Source organism: Camelus ferus, chromosome 10 (genome assembly GCF_009834535.1).
Source record: "Camelus ferus isolate YT-003-E chromosome 10, BCGSAC_Cfer_1.0, whole genome shotgun sequence".
Classification (NCBI taxonomy): Eukaryota; Metazoa; Chordata; class Mammalia; order Artiodactyla; family Camelidae; genus Camelus; species Camelus ferus.
The window spans coordinates 29,498,944-29,524,235 of NC_045705.1; the positions used below are offsets into that span (position 1 = coordinate 29,498,944).

The following is a 25,292-nucleotide window of genomic DNA, read 5'->3' on the forward strand; positions in this document are numbered from 1 at the left end:
TGGGCAGCCAGAGAGATTTATAGCACACAAACTGCACTCATCTCTCCTGCTCCATTAGCTCTTTCTACCTTGTTATTTACCAATGGGGTACATCTCCTAAGGACAAGGACTCCTGGAAGGCAGGGCAGTGCTGATGCCAGGCCCACTCCCATTCATTCATTCAACCAGCATTTACTGAACACCTACCATATGGCAGGCACTGTGCTAGGCACTAAGGATAGAGCAGCAAACAGAACAGATCAAAATCCCTGCCCTCCTGGAGCTTACATCCCAGCAGGGGAGACAGATGATAAACAAAAGAAACGAGTAGTTGTTGTATGAGGGTTTTTGTTGTTGTTGTTGTTATGGTTCTTTTTTTAATTACTTATTTATTTATTTATTTATTTTTAAATGGAGGTACTGCGGGGATTGAACCCAGGACCTCATGCATGCTAAGCACACACTCTGCCACTGAGCTATACCTCCCCTCCATATTGTATTAGTTTTCTATTGCTGTATAACAAATTACCACACATTTGGTGGCTGGAAGCAAGACGCACGAATGATCTGACAATTTCCCTGGGCTTGAGTGCTGGCCCAGGTTAGCTGGGTTCTCTGCTCAGAGTCTCATGTGGCTGAAAGTCAAGTTGGTAGCCGGGCTGCCTTCCCCTCCGGAGCCCAGGGTCCTCCTTCCAGTTCACATGGATGTTGAAGGAATTGAGTTCCTCACTGGCTGCCAGTGGGGGTTACTCTTAGCTCTTAGAGGTGGCTCTCAGGTCCTAGCCACGTGGTCTCTCCATCTTCAAAGCCAGCAATGGAGAACTTCTCGCACATGTAAAAGCTCAAGCTTTGAATCTCTCTCGCCAGGGGAAGCCCAGTCCCTTTGAAGGGTTCACCTAATCAGGTTAGGCTCCGGAGGATAATCTCCCCTTTTTAAAGTCATCTAATGATTTAGGACCTTAATTCCATCTGCAAAATCCCTTCACAGTGGCATCTAGATCCATGTTTGATTGAATAACCAGGACAAGGTGTGTGGACATCAGGGGGCTGGAGTCTGCGGGCATCTGGAACTCTGCCCAGCACAGTATGTTAGAAGGTGCAGGGTGGTATGAAGAGAAATTGAGCAGGAAAGGAAGGCACAGAGTGATCGGGGTGTAACTTTCAGTAAGTGGGAGAGAAAGCACCACTGAGATGCAGCACTGGAGCAAAGACTTTACAATGTGGGAGTTAGCCATATGGCTCCCTGGGGAGTGGGCACCAGGCTGAGGAACAGTAAGTGCACAGGCCCTGAGGCAGCTTATTGGACTGGGGAGAGTCACAGGGGTTGAGGTCAGTCAGTGTAGGGCCTTGTAGACCCTGGTGAGGACACAGGCTGTCCCCTAAGTGAAATGGAGGGTCATCCCAGGATTTTGAGCAGATGAGTGACATCATTTGACTTGCGTTTTTAAAGAAATCTCTTGGGCTGTGGGGTTGAGAGTACACTGCAGGGTAGAGCAGGGAGATCAGTTAGGAGGCCTTTGCAATTAGCCAAGGAAAGAGCTGCGGTGCCTCAGCCCTGGATGTGTTTTGAAGGTAAAGAAGAGCCACGGTCCCACCCGAAGGCTCCGTGAATGGCAACAATCCAGGCACCAACAAGAAGCATCTCTGGACAGCTGTACAAAAGTCAAGAGGTACTTTCTAGATTGTCTTTTCACAAGAGAAGACAGAAGGCCTCCGCTAGGGGAAATTGATCCAACCTTTCAACAATACCCCAGTGTCCTAATTAAATTCTCCTATTCGCAGACCCCAGAGTCAGCGACCCACTAGCAACCCTGTCAGCAGCCGGAGACTTAATAGGGGTGAGAGGTCCAGATTTCAGGCTTCTAACCCCTGCATGGCAGCCCCCGACACATTCACACTGCTGAGGAACGGCTGCCCCAAAACACAAGTTACAGTATGTCCCTCGCTTCTTCAAAATCATCTTCCATGGGATCATTATTTCTGCAAATCCTGGTCATGTGGCCTCAATTCTAAGATGTTGTCAGTTGTAAGAAACTTAATTGATCAAATTACCAGCTTTCAGGGACACTAAAGAAACTCTATGTTACATGTGCATATCAATCTCATAAATATGGAAATATTCATCTTACAATTGTAACAGTTGTAATTGTAACAACTGTAAGTGTTGTCAACACTTAACCTAAAATTCTGCCACTGCAGGACTTGTCAGAGCTTTGGAATGATCACTTGTACTGTACCTCCCCCAGAGGGTCTTAGAGAATCCATCTGCTTTCAGGCTTCTTTAACCTCTGATCCGCTTGGTCTTTTCCTTCAGCAGAGCATCTTGCAGGACTTTGAAAATTACTGGCTTATAGACTGAATAGCAAACATCTCAGGTACTCAAGGCCCTCGTGATCTGGCCCTAGCCAACTTGTTCAATCTAGCCTCTGCTCTAGGGGTCTTATGATTCTTTGACTACATGCTGCCTGTTCACACACTGAAATTCTGCTCCTGTTATAATCTGAGGCAGGATCGTCCAACCCAATCCTCAACTTTTCTTCACTCTGCCAGTCAAATAGTATTTGTTGAGCCTCTAGAATGTACCAGGAACTCTTCCAGGCATAAGAGATAGCATGATGAAAAAGACAGGCATGGCTTCTGGCCTGATGGAGTGAACAAACATTCACCTACACACACACACACACACACACACACACACACATACACACCTAACTGCTGGTTGGGTTAGCATTATGAAGAATGAAAGGAGATGCTATGAGAAAGTGTCATGGTGACTAACCACATTTAGAGCAGGCCTCTTTGAGCTGAGATCTGAAGGGTGAGTAGAAACCAATCAGGTGACAAGCTAGGACGGAGAGTTCCAGGAGGAGAAATAATGATCCCATGGAAGATGATTTTGAAGAAGCGAGGGACATACTGTAGCTTGTGTTTTGGGGCAGCCGTTCCTCAGAGATGCTGTCTAGGTTGTCTTTTCACATGGTGTATGGGGAGGCTCTGAGCTGGAAAAAAGCTGGCATGTTTGAAACACTGAGAATTCAGCGTGGCTGGATTGTAATGAATGAGACTGAGAAAGAAGCTGAATCCAAATCGTGCTGGGCTTCACGGGCTATGTTAAGGATTTGGGGATTTTATCCTTAGGGCAATGGACAGTGGCTAAAGGGTTTTACAGTGTGAAAAACATTGCAGTGGTGTGGGAGCAGGAGAGAGTGTGGGGGAAAACTACATTATTTTTTTGATTGCTAATGTCAGGAAATCCAACCCAAAACAGTTCAAGTAAAAATCGAATGTATTAATAAGTGTAGCTGAAAGCCCAAATATGGGGAAGAAATTCAGGTAAGGCTTGATCAAGGTTCAGACAATGTTGCCATGATCCAGTTTCTTTCCCTCTATCTCTTGTCCCTTCTTCCCCTAGGTGGCTCCATTTTCCCCAAGGATCATGCTGCATGGGGGCAAGATGGCTGGCAAAGCTCCAGTCCTATATCTGTTCTTGTCCAGGCACAGCCAGGAAAGAATTGAGTCTGCTTCCCTAAGAACACAATCAAGTCCTGGAATGCAGTCTCATTGGCTCTGATTGGTCTGACCTAAGTCTTGTGCCCATCCCTGGACCAATTGCCAGCCAGAGGAATGAAAGGAGCCGTTTTCCTGGCCTGGATCATATGCTCTAACCCTAGAGCCAGGGATGGAGCCAGCTTCCTTGGAATTATGTGCCTAGAAGGTGAAGAGGTACATCTCCCTGATGAGAACGAGGATATGTTATGGAAAATACAGTGAGAGGAGGCTGGGTGGCCCTACACGACAAATGTCTAGTAGCGAAGATACTGCAGCATCCAGGCAAGAAAGCAGTGGCAGTGGCAGTGGAGAGAATGGGACAGAACTGACATATATTTTGATGGTAGATCAATAGGACTTGGTGACGGGTGGGATGTGGGTGATGATTCTCTTGGGTTTCTGGCCTAAACACCCCAGGTGGCAGAGCCACTGAGTTAAGATGAGGAAGATGGAAGGTGAGGCAAGTTTGCAGCCCCAGAGGGACATCAGTTAAAACCTTTTCATCCTTCAAGGCCTTGCTCATATATCATGTCCTCTGTGATACCCTCCCAGATGCTCCCCTGGCAGAATCCATCCCTCTTTCCTCTAACCGCCACCACCTCGTGTGACTTTCTCTGTCCTCTGCTTTGCCCAACATTATCATTCATTGTTCCCCAGCTCACCTCCCCGCTCCAGACTGTGAGCTCTACAGGGACAGGATGGTGCACTATTCATCTCAGTACCCACCCCCTGCAGGCCTGGCACCTAGTAAATGTCCACCCTGTCTGGGCTAGCAGGTTTGGCTAACCCAACAGACAACTGCTGAACTAAATCAAAATAAACCCTCAAGGGGGGGGGGGGGGTATAGCTCAGTAACAGAGTACCTGCTTAGCATGCACTGCCGCTAAAAAAAAAAAAAAAAAAAAAAAGATTAAATAAGTAAATAAACTTAATTCCCGCCCCCTCCCCTCAAAAGAAACAAAAACAAACAAGAAAAGAAAGACATTCTGGAGGAAGAGGTTTAAAATAAAATCCTCAAAGGGAGGGGACCCCCAGCCAGAGACCCCCTGAGTTCCCAGATCTAGAAGAATTTCTCAGTAACACTCTCCCGATGACCTGTGTGGTCCAGCAGGTTAACCAGGCATCGGTTTTCCCCATCAGAAAGGGAGGCCACGCCTTCTCAGAGAGCGCCGTGTTGACATGTAAGGACCTAGCTGGCCTTCTGCAGTTCTGCTTTACTAGCTTCTCTGCTTTATCAGACTCCGCAGTTGTTTAAAGAATGACACCAAGGCCCGCAGTAAAATCTATATTGTATTTCCAAACTATAAAGCAGTGATAGAATTTGTTGGGCCTCCTAATGTCTCCAGGAGTGGAAATCATTCTAACCTTCCAATAAAAAGCCAATGCCCTAATTAAACTCTCCAAGGCTGAGGTCTCCCGGCCCAGCCTCCCTCCTCAGAGTAGCCACTTTCCCCGGTTGGGGCTGGAAGGTCTGAGATGAACCAGCATTAAGCCACGGACCCTGAGGATCCTGGAGAGGAGAAGGTTCCAAGAGGAACCTCCCCATCCTGGGTCCAGTTTGGTCTCCACGTGGAGCCTACAGGAGCGCTCTGGGGGCCCCTTTTGGCCTTCCTGTCTCCTGGCCCCACTCTTCCAGGAGGTTTTAACCTAAGGCTAATTCTGGTTTTTTATCTATTTATTTTTTCCACAACTGCTCATGCCCTCAAGTTTATGAAGAAGGGGCTGGTGTCGGAGACAGTGGGGAATTTCCTAAGGAATTCAGCCCAGAGTGGAAAAGACTCAGCCCTTCCTTCCCCTTCAAAGGAGCAAACATCAGAGTGAGATTCAAGTGAGGTTTTTCATAAACTGAAAATGTCAGAGTGAAAATAGAAGTGTTTCCAGTCTCACCTCCTGCCTCTGCTTCGTGGCGCCTGTGCTCAGGCCCGGATGGATGACTGTGGGAAGAAAAGGAGGCTGGGTCCTTCAGGGTGGCCCAGCAAGGAGGACTGGATGGGGCAAGGAGGGTGGGGAGGGGAGAGTGGTGTGGAGGCAGGGGCTTCTGGAAGGATGACTGTCAGCTCGACTCCAGAGAGGTCCCAAGTGGTTAGCCACAGGGCTAAGCTGTCCACCCTATCTGGGCTAACAGATTTGGATAACCCAGCACACAATGGCAACAGAGTATGATTGCGGGAAGAAGAGCTGCAGTGGGCAAAAATGTGGCTCAGGAGGAAGGAACATCAGAGGGCTTTTATTCAACATTAAGTATAAATTGAATCAATGGGAATGTGCAACCACTAAAAAGCCTATGTGTCCTTAGGTTGCATTAACAGGAGTATGAGTTTTAAAAGAGGGAAGGGGATTATGTCCTCCTGTTCCCATCAGAATAAACTCCGCAGAGGGGGTCCAGGTCTGACCCCTGCTGCTTTCCCTATCACAAAAGGAATACCAGTCTATCTATAACCCATCAGTCAGTCAAATACAGGCCCATGAAGATGCACGCACACACTGGTAGAGGATCTGATGAATGTTCGAACTGTCCATTCTCTAACTTAAACCCTAATCATTACCACTCTTTCCCAGCCTCTTCTTGGAGGCTTTCCTGTAGTTTGTGAGCTACTCAACCACATGCTGGGGGTGGGGGGAAAGCAGGGGACTGCAGGGAGGAGTTCTAAGTCCTGAGGGGCAGTAGGGGAGGAGAAAGGGAGGGGTAGATTTTATCTGTGTGGCTCTGCTCCTTTAAAAGTCAGCAGAGATTTCCTGACTGTCATCCTGCTAAAAAAGCATTCACTTCCTTTTCTGCCTTGAGCTCAGTGTTGTTCTAGCTTCGAGATGTACCAGCCCAGGAAGAAGATCCGATCCACCCCAGCCTGGAGCTCTTCAGATGAGAGTGACAGGTGGGCAAGGGGCACAAACCTTGTCAAGTGGAGACAGAAGGGCCTGAGTCTGCTCTGTACAGACACCGACAGAGGACAGGGAGCGAGGGGTGTGGTAACTGTCTGCGGGCAGCTGCTAGTCTGCGGGGATAATCCCTGTGGACTCAGGAGATGATACCAACTCCGCGAAGGAGAGACAAAAGGACAATTGTGGGTCAACAGAAGGAAGAGTTTTTATAAGAGTCCAAGCTATTCCAAGAAGAGGCTACCCAGGAAATAATCCCCACCACGAGAGGGGTTCAAGACACAGAATGAATGACCCCGGTGGGGTCAAAAGTGGGAAGTGAGGGACACGGAGAAGATGGCGGAGTAGAAGGACGCTCGCAGGTCACCCTCTCCCACAAATACACTAAGACCCACATCTACAGACCCACTCAGCCAACCAGAGCACCTGTGGAACTCCGACAGAACATCGCCCTCTTCAAAAGATAAAGACGCCAAAAATCTGGTAGGAGAAAAGGAAAAAAGAAAGAACAAAAGGCAAAGCAGCGCGGGACGGGTCCCGCGGGGAGGGAGCAGCAAAGGAGGACTGGCGCTCGCTCGCTGGGTCTCCCCTCTCCAACTGAGAGGCCAGCGGGACGGAGGGGGAGCCTCCGAGGCTCGGATCTGTACAGAGCAGCCCTTGACTGACAGAACTAAGTTAAACGGGCACAGAGCGTTCCCCCGACACCCAGCCTGAGACGCGGGCCGGCAGCCGCGGGCAGGGCCAGGCTGCCCAAGCCGGGCGGAGGACGGAAGTGGCTGCACGGAGGCAGCCCCGGGGGAACGCAAGGGGCTGCGCGCCGTGGCTGTGGGTGCACAGGGCAGAACAACCTGGGCCCTCCATAAAACAGCAAGGTTGATGTGCTCTCGGGGGAAGGGTGCACACCCCCATCTCTGAAAACCCGCGGAAAGTTTTCGGGGGAAGAGAGGCTGGGCTCAGGCACAGCCGCCATATCCTCCGCGCTGAGCACTCAGGCGGGGGCGGGGGCGAAACCCGCATCCGCACCTGAAGGGCTTAGCAGCCTCAAAGGCCAGACTGAGACTGGCCTGCAGCCCAGGGCAGATAGGATCCTTCCATCCTGGTCCCTCAGAGAACTTGCTCCACAAAGACAAACAAGGAGCTGGGTTTTGGCTTGGAGCAGGGTCAGGGCTGTCCCTCGGTTTTCCCGGAGCCCACCCGCGCGGAGCGCCGACCAGGGCGGAGCGCGCAGCAGCACAGAGAGCGGAACTACCAGCGGCGCAGGTAGAGGGAGAGCGCCCCACCCCCCCCACCCCCACCCCACCCCACCCCACCCCGCCTGTCGGGCAGGAACACAGCCCCTGACCGAGGTGCTGGGAGGGGGCACGTACCCGCCCTCCTACCTGGCCAGTCTGCAACATCTGACTGCGGCATCCGGAGGGGCAGCGACCCGCCCGCCCACAGCAGAGCAGCTGCACCTGACCCAGTGTTAGGAGGAGGCGCGATCTGCTTGCCGACAGGTGCTGGGAGCAGCACAGAAGAGGGCGCCAACGGAGGGCCTCTGAAAACAGCAAGCTGAGCTTCCAAAACAGGACGAAGACAGAAAGACTTCACATTAAAAGCACGCAGACTCCAGGAGAACACCGACAACCTCCCCCCCTTTTTTTTTTAAATCGGTTTTTACCTGTTCTATTTTCTATTACTCTCTTAATCTTTACTTCTTAATTCATTTCTATTTCTCTTGGGTTTTGATGTCCTGCTATTGATTAGACACAGGTTTCAAATACATCTATTCATCTCCCCCCCTTTTTTGTAAAGGTTTTAAAAGGACGTCTCAACCCGATTAATACTCTGCTTCAACTCACTCTTCTATTATTCATTATACACTGTTTTCAAACCCTCTTTCTCCCTTCTTTTAAAATTCTTTCTCTCTCTCTTATTTTTTTTTTCTTTTTTTCCTAAGTTCTATTCCTAAATAGGCATCAGATAGATAAAATCCTTAAGGACCAAAATAAACAACTGATACTCCATAAACCACAGTGCCAAAGAGGTATGAGCAAGATGAAGAAGCAGAAAAACCTTTCTCAATTAAAAGAACAAGAGAAATCCCCTGAAAGAAAGATCAATGAAATAGACATCGATAGCCTACTAGATCAAGATTTCAAAAAAGGAGTGATCGAATTGCTGAAGGAATTAAAAGAGATAGTGTTTAGAGATATAAAATATGTCAAAAATGAAATTGAAGCTATAAAGAAGAGCCAGGTAGAATGGGTAAACTCATTGACAGAGATGAGGAATGATCTAATAGCTGTGCAAAGCCGACTAGATAATGCAGACGAACGAATTAGTGATCTAGGAGACAGGGCAATAAAAAGCACCCATTCAGAAGAACTACAAGAGAAGCAAATAAAAAATAATGAAAATAGCATAAGGGACCTATGGGATAATATAAAGCATCCCAATCTTCGCATAATAGGGGTCCCAGAAGGAGAAGAAAGATCAAAGGGGATCGAAAAGGTTTTTGAAGCAATCTTGACTGAAAACTTCCCAAACTTAAAGAAGGAATCAGATATCCAAGTACAGGAGGCTCAGAGGGTCCCAAACAGGAAGAACCCAAATAGACCCACACCAAGACATATCATAATCAAGATGGCCAGAGTCAAGGATAAAGAAATGATTCTAAAGGCAGCAAGAGAAAAGCAAAGAGTAAGTTACAAGGGAACCCCCATAAGGCTCTCAGCTGATTTCTCTACACAAACACTACAGGCCAGAAGGGAGTGACAAGATACATTCAAAGCCCTGAATGAAAAAAAGATGCAGCCTAGGATCCTTTATCCAGCAAGGCTATCCTTGAGGATAGAAGGAGAAATAAAGAGTTTCACAGACAAAAAAAAAGCTGCAGGAGTTTAGCAACACTAAACCCATGCTAAAAGAAATATTGAAAGGGCTATTCTAAATAGAAAAGCAGCAGGATGCTACAGAAATGAGAAACACACAACTGGAAAGGTGATAACTCATGAATTACAAATAAAGTAAAAATGAAATTATAAAAGAAGACATACAAATCACTGAGAGTGGGAGAGGGAGGCAGGGAAATACAGAATATTTTTTTCTTTCTTTTTTAAAATTTTTTAACAGTAGGATGGGTTTGAGATCATGTTACTATCAGTTTAATAAAAACAGTTATAGTAATGGGTTGACAGATTTACAAAAAAGGGTAACCACAAGCCAAAAATTTACAAAGGAGTCACAAAAATTAAATAAAATCCATGATAATACAAAGGAAAATTACCAAACCACAAAAGGAAGAAGAAAGGAACAAAGAAGATATACCAATTCAACTGCAAAGATAAGTTCAAAATGGCAATAAACACACATCTATCATTAATTACTGTAAATGTTAATGGACTAAATGCTCCAGTCAAAAGACACAGAGTGGCAGACTGGATAATAAAGCAAGAACCTTCAATATGCTGCATACAAGAGACCCACTTTAGGGAGAAGGACACATATAGATTGAGAGTGAAAGGATGGAAAAGGATATTCCATGCAAATGGAAAAGCCAAAAAAGCAGGTGTTGCAGTACTGATTTCAGACAAAATAGACTTTAAAACAAAGGCCATAAAGAAAGATAAAGAAGGACATTTTATAATGATTAAAGGAGTGATACAAGATGAGGATATTACACTCGTTAATATATATGCACCCGATATAGGAGCACCTAAGTACATACAAGAATTACTAACAGAGATAAAGGGGGATATTGATGGGAATACAATCATAGTTGGAGATTTTAACACTGCATTAACATCACTAGACAGATCTTCCAGACAGAAAATAAACAAGGCAATAGAGAAATTAAATACTACAATAGAAAAACTAGATTTGGTGGATATTTTCAGAGCATTACACCCCCAAAAAATAGGATATACATTCTTTTCAAGTGCACATGGAACATTTTCCAGGATCGATCATGTACTTGGGCACAAAAGAAACCTCAACAATTTTAAGAAGATAGAAATCATCTCAAGCATCTTTACTGACCACAATGCCATGAAACTGGAAATCAACAACAGAGAAACAAAGGAGAAAAAAAGGAAAGCATGGAGATTAAACAATATGTTATTGAAAAAACAATGGATCAATGAGGAAATCAAAGCTGAAATTAAAAAATACCTTGAGACAAATGATAATGAAAGCACAACCACTCAAAACCTATGGGACACAGCAAAGGCAGTGCCAAGAGGGAAGTTTATAGCGATACAGGCCTTCCTCAAAAAAGAAGAACAATCTCAAATAAACAATTTAACCCACCACCTGAATGAATTAGAAAAAGAAGAACAAAAAGCCCCAAAAAGCAGCAGAAGGAAGGAAATAATAAAGATCAGAGAGGAATTAAATACAATAGAGATTAACAAGACCATAGAAAAAATCAACCAAACCAAAAGCTGGTTTTTTGAAAAAGTAAATAAAATCGACAAACCTCTGGCCAAACTCACAAAGAAGAAAAAAGAGAGAGCACAAATTAGCAAAATAAGAAAGGAAAATGGAGAAATTACAACAAACAAAATAGAAATACAGAATATCATACGAGAATATTATGAAAAACTATATGGAACCAAACTGGATAACCTAGAGGAGATGGACAAGTTTCTGGAAACATACTGTCCACCAAAACTGAATCAAGAAGAATCTGAACACTTGAACAATCCGATCACTAGAAAGGAAATAGAAATAGCAATTAAAAACCTCCCTACAAATAAAAGTCCAGGACCGGACGGCTTCACCAGGGAATTCTACCAAACATACAAAGAAGAACTCATACCAGTCCTTCTCAAACTCTTCCAGATGATTGAAAAGGAGAGAATACTCCCAAACTCATTCTATGAAGCCACCATCACCCTGATACCAAAACCAGGCAAAGACACTACAAAAAAAGAGAATTATAGGCCAGTATCACTGATGAACATAGACGCCAAAATCCTCACCAAAATTTTAGCAAATAGAATCCAACAACACATAAAAAAGATTATACATCATGACCAAGTGGGGTTCATCCCAGGGACACAAGGCTGGTTCAACATACGCAAATCAATCAGTGTAATACATTACATCAACAAGAGAAAGGACAAAAACCACATGATCATCTCAATCGATGCAGAAAAAGCATTTGATAAAATTCAACACCCATTTATGATAAAAACTCTCGCCAAAGTGGGTATAGAGGGAACATATCTCAACATAATAAAAGCTATATATGACAAACCTACAGCCAGCATAGTACTCAACGGTGAAAAACTCAAAAGCTTCCCACTAAAATCTGGGACAAGACAAGGATGCCCACTATCACCACTCCTATTCAACATAGTCCTGGAAGTCCTAGCCACAGCAGTCAGGCAAGAGAAAGAAATAAAAGGGATCCAAATTGGAAAAGAAGAGGTAAAAGTGTCATTATATGCTGATGACATGTTACTATATATAGAAAACCCTAAAAGGTCCACACAAAAGCTACTAGAGCTGATTGAAGAATTCAGCAAGGTAGCAGGTTACAAAATTAACGTTCAAAAATCAGTTGCATTTCTTTACACTAACGATAAATCAACAGAAGAAGAAAGTAAAGAAACAATCCCCTTTAAAATAGCACCCAAAGTAATAAAATATCTGGGAATAAATCTAACCAAGGAGGTGAAAGAATTATACACAGAAAACTATAAACCATTGATGAAGGAAATTAAAGAAGACTTTAAAAAATGGAAAGATATTCCATGCTCTTGGATTGGAAGAATCAATATTGTTAAAATGGTCACACTGCCCAAGGCAATCTACAGATTTAATGCAATCCCTATCCAATTACCCAGGACATATTTCACAGAACTAGAAAAAAATGATAATAAAATTCATATGGAACCATCAAAGACCTAGAATTGCCAAAGCATTACTGAAGAGAAAGAAAGAGGCTGGAGGAATAACTCTCCCAGACTTCAGACAATACTATAGAGCTACAGTCATCAAGACAGCATGGTATTGGTACCAAAACAGACATATAGACCAATGGAACAGAATAGAGAGCCCAGAAATGAACCCACAAACTTTTGGTCAACTCATCTTTGACAAAGGAGGCAAGAATATACATTGGAATAAAGACAGTCTCTTCAGCAAATGGTGTTGGGAAAACTGGACAGTAGCATGTAAAACAGTGAAGCTAGAACACTCCCTTACACCATATACAAAAATCAACTCAAAATGGATTAAAGACTTAAACATAAGACAAGATACAATAAACCTCCTAGAGGAAAACATAGGCAAAACATTATCTGACATACATCTCAAAAATTTTCTCCTAGAAGAAATAAAAGCAAGAATAAACAAATGGGACCTAATGAAACTTACAAGCTTCTGCACAGCAAAGGAAACCAGAAGTAAAACAAGAAGAAAACCTACGGAATGGGAGAAAATTTTTGCAAGTGAAACCAACAAAGGCTTGATCTCCAGAATATATAAGCAGCTCATACGACTCAATAAGAAAAAAATAAACAACCCAATCCAAAAATGGGCAGAAGACCTAAACAAGCAATTCTCCAAGGAAGACATACAAATGATCAAAAAGCACATGAAAAAATGCTCAATATCACTAATTATCAGAGAAATGCAAATCAAAACTACAATGAGGTGTCACCTCACACCAGTCAGAATGGCCGTCATTCAAAAATCCACAAATGACAAATGCTGGAGAGGCTGTGGAGAAAGGGGAACCCTCCTACACTGCTGGTGGGAATGCAGTTTGGTGCAGCCACTATGGAAAACAGTGTGGAGATTCCTCAAAAGACTAGGAATAGACTTACCATATGACCCAGGAATCCCACTCCTGGGCTTGTATCCAGAAGGGAATCTACATCAGGATGACACCTGCACCCCAATGTTCATAGCAGCACTATTTACAATAGCCAAAACATGGAAACAGCCTAAATGTCCATCAACAGGTGACTGGATAAAGAAGATGTGGTATATTTATACAATGGAATACTACTCAGCCATAAAAACCGACAACATAATGCCATTTGCAGCAACATGGATGCTCCTGGAGAATGTCATGCTAAGTGAAGTAAGCCAGAAAGAGAAAGAAAAATACCATATGAGATCGCTCATATGTGGAATCTAAAAAACAAAAACAAAAACAAACAAACAAACAAAAACAAAGCGTAAATAAAGGACAGAAATAGACTCACAGACAGAGAATACAGACTTGTGGTTACCAGGGGGGTGGAGGGTGGGAAGGGATAGACTGGGATTTCAAAATTGTAGAATAGACTACACTGTATAGCACAGGGAAATATACACAAAGTGTTATGATAACTCACAGAGAAAAAAATGTGACAATGAGTGTGTATATGTCCATGAATAACTGAAAAATTGTGCTGAACACTGGAATTTGACACAACATTGTAAAATGATTATAAATCAATAAAAAATGTTAAAAAAAAAAAAAAAAAAAAAAAAAGAAGAGAGGGAAGCTTCCAGGAACAGTTCTGAAAAAAAAAAAAGATCATTAATGTCCTCTGAATCTGTGCCTCCCCAGGTACTAGATGTATTTTCTTCATTGTTAAAAAACCAGTGTGGGGAGGGTATAGCGCAAAGTGGTAGAGCTCATGCTTAGCACGCATGAGGTCCTGGGTTCAATCCCCAGTACCTCCCCTAAAAAATCAATCAATCAATCAAATTAGTTCCCTCCCCCCAAAACAAACAAACAAAAAAGCCAATGTGTCCCACTCAGCAATTATAACTTGATTTTTTTAGTCATCCCCTAGACTTACTCAGATCTTTTGTCTGGAAGGGTTGTATGCAAAAGGGTCAGAGGCATTTTCACAGAAAACATTTTTATGTAACTTAATTTATTAAAAAATTTGTATTGAAAAAAAAAAAGTGGGAAGTGAGGACTGTGTCTCATTCCAAACAGATTCTAGGATGTGTTCATTAAGCCCTTAGCTCACCGTGACCTTGGGCAAGCACCCTGCCCATCAAGGCCAGTTTCCCAAGTAGCGCAAGGAAGAGGTCACTTCCACCTCTAAGCGCGTGAGTCGTCCTGCCCGGAGGCTGCCCAGAGGGCTTCTCTGGAGGATTCCCCAGGCATCTGCCCTACAGGCTCAGTGCTGAGCCCAGTGCTGGAGCAGTGTGTGCACACAGGGATGAGCGCGCAGACTCAGGCTGCCTGTGCCTGGCCCGGCTGTGTGACATGGGATGGGTCACTTCACTTCTCTGGGCCTCAGCATCCACCACCTACAAAACAGAGTTACCAATGACGGTGACCTCACAGAGGGGTTTGAAGCCTCAGTGAGGGGATCATGGGAAGTACTGAGGACAGTGCTGAGCACTCAGGACATGCTCTGTAAGTGTGAGCTATTATAATTACACAAGCATCCAACCTGCCCCACCGCAACTGCCATGGAGATAACTCCGTACCTGATGCTCCCTGGAGCCCGAGAGAACCCTGGGAGGCAGACTAGGGGCCCTGCTTCACCAGGAGGAAACTGAGGCTCAGGGAGATGGAGTGACTCAGCTACAAGAAGGTCCCCTCAGGTGGTCACCCTGCTGTTTCCAGAGCCACAGACCAGCACAGGGAGGCCTCAGGGACCTGAAGCAGACTAGGTACCCTCCATCCTGAGCTGGGCATTAAAGGTGGGTGGGCCACCTCCAGGGAGTCTGCCTGGGTCTGTGGGGTTACTGAGAGGAGGAAGAGGCAGGCAGAGCACGGCCAGAGTTCTCCATAAGCCTCTGGGACCTCTACCACCACTCCACCCAGAGGCTCTGGTGACTTGGTCAAAGCCAAGTCCTTACAAACTGCCTCAGTGTCCCTGCCACAGCATCTGGTCACACTGAACTGCCCGGTGCCTTTTCTACAGGCTCCAGTTTCCTTTTCCAGGACTTTGCTAAAGCTGTTCCCTCACCTGGAATGCCTTCCCTGTCCAAGCATTTCCAAATCTTACACATCCTGGCTGGCATAGCCACACCGACCTCTGTGTTCTCTCTGGATCTCTCCTCATCTGTAAAAAGGGAGAATTGGACTTGCTGATCTCTAAGTTCTCTTTTGAGGCTTGATTGCAAAGCCACCTCCTCCAGGAAGCCCAGGCTCACCCAACAGATGGAAGCAGTCCTCGTCCTCTGAAACTCCACAGTGCTCCGTGTGAACCTTCTGGCACAGTGACTTACAGTCACGTGGGTTCACATTTGCTCTCCCCGCTAGATGCTACGTTTCTTGAGGGCAGGTGGGTTCCATGTTGTATTCATTTCTGCTTCCCTTCAGTGGGTAGGGGAGGGACAGGTAGGTGGACTGACAGGCAAGCAGAAATGACCAGCCTTCTGGGGGCATCTGTCTTTTCAAACAAATCCCTGGTGCCCAGAAGAAGACTGACCCCCAAGGAAGAGAGTGCTGATGTTGGCCTGCGGCATCTGTGGGCCAAGGGTGAGATACTGGGACAAAGGAGAAAGAGAAGATCAAAGTCAAATGACCCAGATGGGGTCTTCCTCGGCCTCCGCCCATTTCCCAGGGACCCTGGGGCCGTCCTTCCCCAGGCCCCACTGCCACTTCACCTCCCAGCAAGGCCCCTCTGCCCTGACACCAGGTACAAGACCCCTGCAGTCACACAGCTCGGCCCTGCCGGTGAGCCCACCAGACCCAGGACTTCCGGTGCCCATCTCAGCTCTCTCAACTGCCCATTACTGTCCCCCTGGGTCCTCCAGGCTGTCCAAATTCTTGCATCACCAACAATTTGTTTATTCAGAGGTAAGAGTGTCCAGCCAGACATGGAGAGCTAAACTGTCCCCTCACCCCTGACCTTCACCAAAGTCCCCCCCCTTCCCTCCCCCTCTCCCCGCCAGCTCTGGGTTTTCCACCTGGAGCCCCGAGGGAGAGGTCTGCTGTGACTTTGCTGTTTCAGTTCTCCTGCCCTGCGTCCAGTCCCCAGCACGCCTTTCCCAAGCAAAGCCTCTAAATCACTTTTATAGGATTCAAGGTTCTTTTTACCCAGTGAGTTTCCTGCCAATACAGAATGTCTTCCAGGATCTAGGGAAGACAGTTTGGCTTGAATGGCTGTTCATTAGAGGAAGATTAATGGGGCCACTGATCCCATTAATGTGTTATTGACCCTTCCCTTAATATAACCGGCCAACAGCTCAACCTCCGGCTCAAGGCAGAGTTTACTCAGAACTCAGGTCTCATTCATAGGGAGCTCCATTGGCTCGGCACCTCCTGCACTGCCTGGAGGGTACCAGATGAGCCCCTCTCCAATCTCGGAGGGTGGGAACCCTCCCACAGGCCAAAAATAGAACAGCTAACATTGACAGAGTGCTTCCCATATGCTAGGCACTTGGCCAAGCACTTTGCAGGCACAATTTCATTTAAACCCATTGGTCCCATTTTACAGGGAGGAAAACTGAGATTTAGAGAAGTTGAATAACCTTCACAAGATCAAACAGGAGGTTGTAAGCCCAGCACTTGAACCCAGCAATTAAAATAAAAAGAGCAAACGTGGACTTCGCACCTACAAAATGCGTAGCATTGCTCTAGATCAGCACTGAGCAAGAAAAATAGAACGCAATCCACATTGGTAACCTTGGATTTTCTAGTAGCCACATTAAAGAAAGTGAAAAGAAACAGGTGAATTAATTTTAATAATATGTTTGATGTAACCCAATATATCCAAAATATTATCATTTCAACATTTAATCAATGTAAAAACATTTTAGAGCGATACGTCGCTGTGTTTTTGGCACCTAGCCTTCTAAACCTAGTGGTTATTCTCTCACAGCACATCTCAGCTTGGCTTAGTCACAGTTCAAGGACTCAGTAGCCACATGTACCAAGCGGTTGCCTTGGATGCTTTATGTCCATTCCTTTATTTCGTCTTTGCTAATATTCCATAGGGGCGCTTATGGCACAGATGGCTTACCACCCCAACTCACAGTCATGTGGGTTCACATCTGCTCCCCTTTCTTAAATGCTGAGTTTCTTGAGGGCAGGTGGGTTCCATGTTGTATTCATTTCTGTTTCCCTTCAGTGGGTGGGGGAAGGACAGATAGATGGACTGATAGACAAGCAGACATGAGCAGCCTCCCAGGAGCATCTGTCCCTTTGAACAGATCCCTGCAGTAATTATTGTTATCATCAGCCCCCTCTTAAACATGAAATACCTGTGACTCAGAGAGGTGAGGTGACTGGCCTAAGGTCACACAACAAGTAAGTGACAGGATTGGAACCCAGCAGGCTGGCTGCAGAGCCCGCGCTCTCACGCCCCATGCAGCGCTGTAACATCCTAGCAGGCGGGCGCGGGTTCCTGCCCCACACTGGAGCCTGCGGGGCTCCAACTCCTGAGGCATCTCCCTGCTCAAGGATGCCAGGCCCTGGGGGCCTTTAAGACACAAGGGCTGTAGCTGCTGTCTCTGCATAGTCCCCAGAAAGAGCCCCCAAGATGAAGTTGTGCCTCCCTTAGTAGAATTATGTGGACAGTAACTGCCACCACTTACTGGCACTCACAACGCTTAGGGCCAAAGTCAGACATTTCACGCTGGTTATGTCATTGACTCCTCATGGCAGCCCTGTGAGGGGGCTTGGTTATCCCCATCATACCAAAGACACTGAGGTTCAGAGAGGTTAAGTAACTTATCCAAAGTCATAAAGACAGTGGCAGAGTTACGAGAACCCATGGATGTGAGACTCAGCTGGGCTCAGCCCCTTTAATAGTTAAGCAGCCCCCAGACTAACGGGAGCGCATCGCTCCCAGACCCCAGCCCCACTCTCCTGGGCTCAGATCACAGCTTTTTGCCTGGACAGTGATACTCTGTGCACCTCCCAGCACCTTCTGCAGAGACCATATTCATCTCCAGCACCTTCTGTCAGGGTCCTCACGTCAATGTCCTGCCTGCATGGCCTTGCTTCCCCTCCCTCCATGTCCCTCTGTCTCCTGATGCCTGAAATTCTTCACTTTGTCCATTTCCAAAAGTCCCATCATTAGCCCTTGGGTTAAGAATTCCCGTTTCTTAAATAAAACAAAACAAACACCCCTGAAAGAAGCTATCCGTCAAACACATCTCCATGAGAATCACTTTGTCCACTCTCTGTCCCTCCCAGAGACCTACTTGCAGGAATTGGAAGTTTAATATGGAAGGAAACAAAGAATTAGCTTCAGTCAGAGTTGAATGAGCCCACAGAGGTCGTCTAGTCCAGCCCCTTCACTTCACACTCAGAGAATCTGAGACAGCAAGCAGTGCATAAGCCGCGACCACACGTGGTTGGAGGATGCACGCTGGGGTCTGTGACTCTGCCAGCAGCTGTCCTCCTCACCTGGTGCCACGCTTCCTCCTAGGACTGGCCAAGTTGTCACCTTGGAAGAGGGATCTGTTCACCCCAACCTCACACTCTCCCTCTTGCTAAAGGCCTCAGGACCCAAAGGTCTTGGCAAAGAAGGTGTTCTCAAGCTTGGAGTCCAAGGGCAGATGAGATAAACCCAGGAAGGCCAGTGACTCAGCCCACCTTCCCCTCCAGGTCTCAAGGGCTCCCCTAACCAGCCTCATCCCCTCTCCCGAGGGGCAGCAGAGGGTACAGGTGTGGTGCCCACAGAAACGCAGCAGTCTTCACCTCCCAACAATGCCAGCAGGTAGGGTTGATGACCATCCCCATTTTAGAGATGAGGCAACTGAGGCCCAGAAAGACCAACAGCCACACAGCTGAGCTATCCCTAACCCTAAACCCCGAGTTCCTGCCACTGCCCCAGATTAAGGACTAAGGGCTCTCAGCCCAGTGCTCCCAAGACAACCCCATGCTGCTTTGATAAGGCTGACTTCCCACCACCTCAACATAAACACTTTTATTGGTACCAGCTGCTGCTTCGGCCCCCGCTGAGCAAAGCCAGGCAGCGCAGCCAGCCTACTCCATGTAATTTGGTGCCAATTAGGAATGAGTGGGAACCTTGTGTGCATTTAATTCCCAACCTAGAAAACAGGCTCTGAGAAGCCAAGCTTCAACTGGCTGAGTTGCTGCCTCCAAAGCTGCCCCGGCCACCCCTTTTTCTCACCACTGAGCCCCCCACCACTGAAAGGAACCATCCACCACCCATTTCCAGAACCCCTCCCAGGGATCCAGGGGCTCCGGATCAGAATTTGATGTGGCCTTACCCTTGAGTGGCTCCCTGGAAATGAAGCACTGAGGTAGCTACCAAATCCCTTGTTGCCAAAGACTCAGTTTCCCCAACAGTAGTATGGGGATAAGAATACTCAACATTTCTTAGGGTTCTTATAAGGGGTCATTTCTTAATTTATCCCACAAACTCTTTGATCTCCTACTCAGGGCCGGCCATGGCTCTAGATACTGAGGACACAGGAAAGTCAAGTCCTTCCCTCACGGAGCCTTCACTCTGATGGGAGAGATGAACAACAGACAGACAAAGCCATAAATAAAAAATACTATTTTGCAATAAAAGCTAGAGAGGATGTGTAGAACAGGGGACCCTCCTACACTGCTGGCGGGAATGTCGTTTGGTGCAGCCATTATGGAAAACAGTATGGAGATTCCTTAAAAATCTAAAAGTAGATTTACCATCTGATCCATCAATCCCAGTCCTGGGCTATTCCAGAGGGAATTCTAAATCTAAAACATACAAGCTCTCCAATGTTCATAGCATCACTATTTACAATAGCCAAGACATGGAAGCAACCTGAATGTCCATTGACACATGACTGGATAAAGAAGTTACGGTATACACACACACACACACACACACACACACACACACACACACACACACACACATACATACACACACAATGGAATACTGCTCATCCATAAAAATAGTGCCATTTACAACAACATGGATGAAACTGGAGATCATCATTCTAAGTGAAATAAGCCAAAAAGAGAAAGAAAAATACCATATGATATCACTTATATGTGGAATCTTTAAAAAAAAAAAGACACAAATGAACTTATTTACAAAACAGAAACAGCTTCATAGACATAGAAAACAAATTTACGGCTACCAAAGGGGAAAGGGGGTGGGAGGGATAAATTGGGAGTTCAAGATTTGCAGACACTAACTACTATATACAAAATAGATAAACAAGTTTCTACTGTAGAGCACAGGAAACTATATTCAGTATCTTGTAGTAAAGTATAATGAAAATACTATTTTGGATATTATGAAAATAAAGCAGTATAATGAGATACAGAGGGACTGGAGGGGATGGTCAGTCAGTGGAAGTCCTTATTGTTTTCATTACTCACATATTACTTGTTCATCTGGGTCTTGAAAGCCCAATGGGAGTTTGATAGGCAAATAAGCACAGGGAAGAGAATTCCAGGAGGAGGAGACAGCATATGCAAAGGCCTGAAGGGGCTTGATGAGTTCCTGCTGCCAGTGGTTTAGGGCCTGGAAAGGTGTATGCTACACAGGGGCCCAGTGAGGCTGGAGAGATGGGGATTCTGGCCTCAAAGGGCTTCAGATGCTCAGGAACAGAAACTTATCCCATGGGCAGCAGGGAGCCATCAAAGGGACCTCAGTGAGGGAGTCAAATGCCAAGACTGACTCTTTCGAAGGCTGGTTCTGGCTGCAACCCAGAGGGTTGGGAGGAAGACTGCCCACAGAGGCTGTCAGCACTCAGAGGCTGTGCACAATCCCATGGAGAGGCTGGGGCCCGGGACCGGGGGTGGCTGTGGGCAGGGAGAGAGAGGAACAGCGAGGGGAGATGTTCAGCAGGCAGATGAGATCAGGGCTCAGAGACTGATGGGATGTGGGAGGCGAACGATGGCTTGAGGGCTCTGAAAAACAGTGTCTTCTCACAGACTGTGTGGGGTGCAGCCCAGTCCCCTGAAGGAAAGCAGCTTTAGAAGCCTTTGGGAAGACTGACATTTTCCCTTTACTTTGGAAATACTTAAAAGTCCCGTGGCTCCCCTGCAGTACTCAGTGTTTCCCACGTCTCCAACAAGCCATAGCTAAGATCCATGTCTTTGTGTACAAAGACTCCAGGTCTGCGTGTTCCTTTTGGACTGGTCCCAGTTCAATAATGTCTCCTCTGGGAAGCCTTCCCTGAATCCCTTGCAGAGTTACTTACACCCTTCTCTGGGTATGATCAGCACACATTCACAAATGTGTTAGTCCTTCACCCAGGTGGGGTCTTTGTCCCTTTCTTAGTTTGTCCCCCTAATAGTCTACAAACTGCTAGAAGGCAGGAGTCCTTGCCCCTTGTTAGGTTATATGATGCCTATTACAGCGCCTGGCACTCAGAGGGCACTATGTACACATTTGCTGAATGAATGGGTGAAAGAGAGTGGGGCCACACACCAAGACATGGAATCCAGGGGGAGAAGGTGGTGAGTCCCTCTGGGCTCTGCTGGGCTTGAGGTGCCTGAGATGCATCCATGTGGATGCACAAGGCAGCTGGACATAAGGATCAGAAGCTCGGGGGAGTGATCTGCCAGGTCATCTGACTCCCTCCCCCAGCCCTGCCTGGCCCCACCCCCATCCCACCCTGAGAGCCTGGAGGTCTCTTCTGCAGCAATGACCCATGAACTGCTCTGGACAGAGAGGAAGAGTGCTGGAATCCGGCACTGTCCATCTCCCCATTTGGAGAAGCTTCTCTGGGGGCCATTTGGGATTTAGTTTCCATAAATAAATTCAGTTTGGGGTTAACTGCACTTTTGTTTGCATATGAAGGGACGTGGAGTGAATCCGTCCTTCCTCCCTGCTCATCCTCGCCAGGAAAAGGAGAGCAGACCCATTACCAGCAACCCACCCGCCACCACTCTTGGGGGAAGAAGAAATGACATTTTCCCTTTACATTGGAAATACTTAAAAGTCTCAAGAATAGATTTATAGGAATATTTTAACCTTTTCTTTGATCCTTGAAATGTCATTGTTCTGTAGGCTGAATCGCCAAATGTGACCTTTTCCAGGAGCTATGGGGCGGAGGAACCCCGCTGGCTCTTTGAGAGGAGCTTCAGCTGTTCTCCCTGCAGCTTCCCCAGCACCCCACCCCCACCCTGGAGCTCTGAGCCAGCGGAGGAACTGGAGAGCGGGAGAGGCAAGTGGGGGCTAGTGGAGGAGGGCCTGGCAGCTCTCTCCTTAATTTATCAAGAAAAATGAGGTAAGTGTGGGTCCATAACTAGTTAACTCACTCTGTGGTCTCAAGTTAGGCATTTTCTCCCTTTTGGCCTCAGTTTTCTGTAAAATGGGAAAAATTGTGATAAATACTTCAAAGAGTTGTTGCAAAGACTAAGACAATGCATGTTGTATTAGTCAATTCTCACAGAACAATGCTGAAAAACAAACAATGCCAAAATTCAGTCGCTGACAAGAGTCATTATTTATTCTTGAACGCACAGGTCTGCCGAGTCACCAAGGTGGTGAGCCAGATTGAGTTTGGCTGGATGGCCCTGCTTCAGGCTGTGGGCTGGGCTTGGATCTACTCTATGTGCTGGGGCCCAGTCTAAAGTGCCCTGCTCTTCTCCTGGTGGGTCCACTGCACTGCAAGGGAACAAATGGATCCCACAATGCCCCTTAATGCTTGGCTTTGAACTAGCCCACCATCACTTCCAACCACCTTCCAGTGGCCAAAGCAAATCACGTGACCAAACCTGCCAACCAAGGAGAGGCACTTCCTCAAGGGAGAGGGACGTGGATATTTGCTGAACAATAATCCGATCTATCACAGCACGTAAAGCCCCTGGCACTGTGCCTGGCATGTGATAGAAACTCAGAATATTAATTCCCTTTCATAACACATTACATCATTATTATATTTTACAGCTCAGATTAATTCATTATAAGTCATTATAATAACATGAGTCTTTTGGGCTAAAAGTACATACCTCATTGTCCAACATAAGTGGGCAATGAAGTATTACATACAAGTGAATTCTCCAGACATCAAAAACCTACAAGCTTTTTAATTTAAATTATTTTGATGGAAATGTCACTAGAGGACATTTCATACCTTCCCACTTTCTTAAACAGAGACTAACAAACACCACTTAATCCCTACGATTGGTGCACTGGGGACCACTGTGATGAGCACCAGCACAGCTTGATGCTGATCTCCAGGGCCATTGAGACATTTGGTCTGTTTGCCCCTATGTTGAGTGGCCCACAAGGAACATTCATCTCTTCCTACCATCTTCAACAGTGGCCCCCAGACACCAGCCCTCCATGAGTCAACTTCTCATCATCAGAAATGAAGCATCACAGATTCAGGCTAAATCTGCCATCATTGAAATCTTTGCTATTGGCAGTACTGGGGAAAACATCACTGTAATAGAGTGTTACAATGGTTCTAATCAGAGTAGAGGTTCTGAAGCTTTAAGCATAATAAGAAGTTGAAGAACTTTGGGGAGTGGTTAATCTCCTCATTACATTTAAGAGGGAATCCTACCAAGCAGCCTGGGGTCAATGCAAAACTCGGAAGGTAGATGAGAAATGTAATAATACTCCAGAGACTATAGAACCTCCTTCCATCCATTTGTTCCATGTTCTCATCTCACTTTCTCTGTACCTTTCAACTTCCTCTCCCTCTATGTGCTTCTCACTCCTTCTCCGCAGACCTGCTGTTTTTCCCCTTTGACTCTCATCCTGCCTCCTTCCATCTTCCCCTCCTCCTTCCGCTACTGGCTATGATGTGGAGGACAAGAGGGGTGAATGACCATTGCTCAAGCATATTCCAAAAATCATTTCATCTCTTCAAGTGTTATTATGCTTCTCCTTCTTAATCTTAAAACTTTTCATTTTCTAAAATCCCAATGGCCACAAAAATTATACAAAATCAAGTCACATCATGCTTCTGTGAACACTTGGATTCTTTTTTTTTTTTTTCCCCAGAAAATCAGTGACTTTCCATTTAAAAACGACTGCCTGGCCCCTGGGGACCAGGCTTCTGATTATAAAGTTCTGTAGTTTCCAAGCTCCAGTGGATAAGTAGCTGCCCTCTGTGGAACTGTCCCGAGTGCTGAAATGGTGTCTGGTTCAGCCTGTGTCTTGGGTTCCCTGTTCCTTTACTTGGAAGCTCTGCTCCAGAACTGCACATTTGTTTTTCTCTGTCCGTGTGTTCTGAGCCATCTATAAGTGGGATGTCTGATGAGTGAGTCCCACAGCCTTCTTGTTATAGCCAATGACAAATGCCCATCTGCTCAGCTGGCTGGGATTTTTTGGAAAAGTGTTTAGGCCAAGAATATATCATAACAGTTGTCTGTGAAAATAACCTCCAGGCTATGACAATGAACCTTTTCATGCTTGATCCCTGACTGGCCACACCAGAGCTGCTAACTGCTAACTGTGAACCCACCCCTTCCAGGACCTGGCTTCAAACCGAGGTATCTGGGTTCTAGCCCATGCTAACCACTTGTGGGTTATGGGAAATTGGGCAGCTACCTCCTTCTTTCTGGGCCTCAGTTTTCTCATCTGTGTCATACAATCTCTAAAATTTCAACTAACTCTGACATTCTGGGACTTCATGTTTGTATGGCCCAGGAGGTTGTAAAGTGGAGTGGAGGAGAAAGAACCCTCAGTAAGTAGTCAGGAGTCCTGATTCCCAGCTCTGCCACCATAAACTGTGTCACCCTAGGCCAGACCCTTGACCTCTCTGTATCTCATCTATAAAACTAGGATGATACCACTTTCCCATCTCCTGGTGCCATGGGGAACCTCAGGTGAGATGGGGAAGCACCTGGTAAGGAAGGGAAAACTAAAATCTACATGATGCTGGGGATGGTTTATTACAGGAGAGCATCAAACAGCTTTACCCTTTAGAGGAAACTTGGGTTTCAGCACACCCCTGGAGGCAAAGGACACAGTCTCTTTCCCTCTCTCATGCAAGGTTTCCTAGCCTGAAGGAGTCAGTGAGCCAGGGTGATAGCTCCACTACTGACCAAACACCCC

At 46.2% G+C, this 25,292-nt stretch overlaps 1 long non-coding RNA gene across 1 annotated transcript; it reads right to left on the bottom strand.

Moving 5' to 3' along the window:
• Positions 1 to 1,097: 1,097 nt before the first annotated feature.
• Positions 1,098 to 22,751, bottom strand: LOC116666604. The gene is made up of 3 exons (XR_004323545.1): positions 22,742 to 22,751; positions 21,382 to 21,386; positions 1,098 to 1,218 (listed from the first exon to the last, which is right to left on the bottom strand). It is a non-coding gene; the product is annotated as an uncharacterized LOC116666604 (long non-coding RNA).
• Between the last annotated feature and the right edge of the window lie 2,541 nt (positions 22,752 to 25,292).